The sequence below is a fragment of the Arachis hypogaea genome, chromosome 18, assembly GCF_003086295.3.
Source record: "Arachis hypogaea cultivar Tifrunner chromosome 18, arahy.Tifrunner.gnm2.J5K5, whole genome shotgun sequence".
NCBI lineage: Eukaryota > Viridiplantae > Streptophyta > Magnoliopsida > Fabales > Fabaceae > Arachis > Arachis hypogaea.
The window spans coordinates 50,393,386-50,397,438 of NC_092053.1; the positions used below are offsets into that span (position 1 = coordinate 50,393,386).

At 40.9% G+C, this 4,053-nt stretch overlaps 1 non-coding gene across 1 annotated transcript; it reads left to right on the plus strand.

Moving 5' to 3' along the window:
• The first annotated feature begins 1,352 nt into the window (after positions 1–1,352).
• On the plus strand, positions 1,353–1,459 carry LOC112774278 (small nucleolar RNA R71). The gene has a single exon (XR_003188773.1). It is a non-coding gene; the product is annotated as a small nucleolar RNA R71 (small nucleolar RNA).
• Positions 1,460–4,053: the final 2,594 nt, after the last annotated feature.

A 4,053-nucleotide genomic window follows, 5' to 3' on the forward strand; every position in this document is an offset into this window, starting at 1 on the left:
TCTGCAGCCTCTTTACCAGGGATAAGGGCAGTAAGTTGATGCTGGCCCCCAAATCACATAGTGCTCTATCGAACATAGTTTCACCTATGGCACAAGGGATGTGAAAACTCCCTGGGTCTCTTCTTTTTGTAGGCAACTCAGGTTGAATAAGGGCACTACATTCCTTGTTCATCACTATAGTCTGGCCTCCTTTGAGTGAGCTTTTCCTGGGAAGAAGTTCCTTCATATACTTGATGAAAGCAGGCATTTATTGAATTGCCTTGATGAATGGTATGTTTACATGCAGAGATGCAAACAAGTCTAGGAACCTTGAGTATATTCTTTTTTCCACAGCACCATTGAGCAGTTGAGGGAAGGGTGCATAGAGCTTGAACAGCTCTTGTTGTGAGATTTCTGGTTCTTGGTGATCTCTATCCTCCTCCTTTGTTGAGTTGTCTTCAGGTTGTTCGAAAAGTGTGCCTTGCTTGTCTTCAGTCTCTTGATCACTTGTAGTGACCATTTTGCAATCTTCCCATCTTACTTTCTTTGCTTCTCCTTTGGGGTTTTTCTCCGTGTCACTTGGGAAGCTATCAGTAGGTTTGGGAATCTTCTCAGCTAAATATCCCACATGGAATTCCAGCTTCCTAATGGTCTCTCCCAGGTTCTTAATATTGGCTCACACCTCCTCTTTGAACACCTTATTTTCTTGAATCTCTTGGTATATTCCTTCAAGTAAGGCTTCAATCTTAGAGAGCTTGTCATCAATTGATGAGTGATTCGGAGCAGATGTGCTGTTTTGGTTTTGATAAGCATGTGGATAAGTGTTGTTGTGGGGGTATTGAGATGTCCTCTGTGTGAATTGCTGGTGAGCTGAATTGTTGTTGGAGTTGTAACGTCTCTGGTCTTGGTTTTGATCTTGCTCACTTCCCCACCCAAAGTTTGGGTGGTTTCTCCATCCAGGGTTGTAGGTCTTGGAGTATGGATCATAGTTTTTCCTTGGTGAATTCCCAATGTAGTTGTCTTGCTCCTGACTACCCTCTGCTTCTTCATTCACTCCTTCTTGGGTTGTTGATGAAGTAGAGATTGCTGCTACTTGGTTTATCTCCATCTTCTTGGTGAGGTCAGCCAGCTGCTGGGTAATGAGCTTGTTTTGGGCCAACAGAGCATCTACATTGTTTAGCTCCATTACTCCTCTTGTGTTCCCTCTTTCGGAAGCATAGAAGTAGTTGTTCTCTGCTACTGTTTCAATAACATCTACGGCTTCCTCAATAGTCTTCTTCTTGTTCAAAGATCCTCCGGATGAATGGTCTACGGCCTTCTTTGACTCAAAAGAGAGCCCTTCATAGAAAAGGTACAGCTGCACCCATTCGTTGAACATATCTGGTGGGCACCTCCTTGTTAGGTCTTTAAACCTCTCCCATGCTTCATATAGAGTCTCACCATCTTGTTGCCTGAAAGTTTGGACCTCAGCTCTCAGCCTATTGATTCATTGAGGAGGGTAAAATCTTGCTAAAAATTCGTTCACCACGTCTTCCCAAGTTATCAAGCTTTCCCTTGGGAAAGATTCCAGCCACTTGGCTGCTTTGTCCCTAAGTGAGAATGGAAATAAGAGCAGTCTATAGGCGTCAGAATGAACACCATTAGACTTCACTGTGTCACATATTCTCAGGAAGGTGGTAAAATGTTGATTGGGGTCTTCTTGAACACCTCCTCCAAACGAACAGTTGTTCTGAATAAGGGTGATGAGCTGTGGTTTAAGTTCAAAGTTATTGGAATGGATTGTTGGCTTTTGGATGCTACTTCCACATTTGCCTAGGTTTGGATTGATGTAAGAGCCCAAAACTCTTCTATCTTCCCCAGCATGATTTGCTCTACCTCCTCCCCCATGGTTGTGATCCTCTTCTTCATGATGGTTTTCTATGTTGTCTTCCATGTTTGGTTCAAAGAATTCCTCTTCTTCCTCAGCACCAACCACTTTCTTTCCTCTTGCCTCCCTCGTTAATCTAAGGAAGGTCCTCTCAGGTTCAGAATCGAAGGAAGTTGAAGCCCCGCTTCTTCTCCCTGTCATACAACCATCAAGTGCAAGCAAGAAAAGATAGATGCAGAAAGTATTTGGGTCAGAATTATTGTTAGTTGTGGGTGATGCAATATATCAAACAGTTAGTGGGTTAGCAAATAGAATTGAAAATAACAAAGAAAAACAAAAAAAAAAAAATAGAGGGGGAAGGGAAGAAGTTTAACTAAAACAGAAAGTAAATCACTCAAACAGAAAATGAAATTCACAAAATAAAAATGCTAAATCTAGTGATCTTCCAATTTAATTATTGTTGATGCACAATCAATCCCCGGCAACGGCGCCATAAACTTGATGCACGGAAAACTTGTCTCACAACAAATCTCCCTTCGGCAAGTGTACCGAATTTGTCGTCAAGTAAAAACTCACAATAGAGTGAGGTCGAATCCCACAGGGATTGATTGATCAAGCAACTTTAATTAGAAGAATGTTCTAGTTGAGCGAATCCAGAATTTGGGTTGAGAGTTGCAGAAAATAAAATGGCGGGAATGTAAATAACAGAAAAGTAAATGCTAGAATTAAAGGACTGGAAGTAAATGACTGAAAATAAATTGCAGAATTGTAAATGGGAATGGGGGATTTGCTCATAAAAGTAAATGGCAGAAATTAAAGAGAATGGGTAAGATCAGAGATGGGGAGTTTATTAGGCTTAGGAGATGTTGCAATTCTCCGGATCAAGTTCATTTTCATCTCTTCCTCAATCAATGCACTCATTGATCTCCTTGGCAATCTTAATTGATTGAATTACAATTTCTTGCAATTCAATCTCTAAAATCTTGATCAATAGCCAATTCCTTGGTCAATTACTCATGAGAAGAGATGAAGTATGGTCACTGATTATACCACATGCATTTCCCAAATCAAGTATTGAGAGGGTTATAGTCACATACCCATCCAAACCCAATTTGGTCGAGCATGAGAAAGCATTTCTAGCTTGATCTCTTCATTCCTCTTTCAAGGTTCAGAAGAGATCCAAGTTTGAATAGCTTCTTTACCAAGATAACTACTCAATTGGATGAAGATCGAAAGCTTTCAAGTAAAATCAAGAGAAAAGATAGAAGAAGAATAATGAAAATTAGTATTGATCCATCAAATTACAATAGAGCTCCCTAACCCAATGAAAGGGGTTTAGTTGTTCATAGCTCTTGAAAATGAAAACAAAGATGGAGAATACATCATAAAACTAGAAAATAAAGAGAAAGTAAAATACAGAGAGTAGTTCTCTTTTTCCCAACTTCCAGCCTCCTCAACAATTCAAAGCTACTCCTATATATACTACTTCTCTCAGCTTCTAGTTGGCTCTTCAAGTCTTGGGCCTTTGGATCTTGAGTTTGAAGCAGTTCTCTTCTTCATTTGGGCTTGGCTTTACTTGTAGAGAGAAAATGTGAAGTGGGCAGAGATTTTAGCTCAGGACGTTAGGGGTGTTAACGTTTAGTGAAAATATGAGTTCGAGAACATTAGTGACAATCAACTTTCTCACTAACGTTACTAAATAAAAGCCACGTTAACTTCAACGTTAGTGGCATAAACGTTGCCACTAACGTTGCCTCTAAGTCCTTCGTACACGTTATTGAGACTTAACATTCCCAATAACTTTGAAAAGCCCCCTTTGTTCCCTCGTTAGAGCCCACGTTAAGTTAGTTAACGTGGCTCTTTAACGTGGGCTTGCCATCCTTCGAGAACGTTAGTGACACTCAACATTGTCACTAACGTTCCATGGTGCCCCTATGTGTCACGTTAGAGTCCACGTTAACTAGGTTAACGTGGCTTCTAACGTGGCCATGCTTAGCCATCCCCAACGTTAGTGACAATGTTGAGTGTCACTAACGTTGGCCATTCTTTCACTCATCAACGTTAGCTTCCACGTTAACTAAGTTAACGTGGAAGTTAACGTGGCTCCTTGGGGGTTGTGTGGTTGCTTCCAACGTTAGTGACAATGTTGGGTGTCGCTAACGTTGTCGACCATGCTTGCTTCTTACGTTAGCTCCCACGTTAACCAA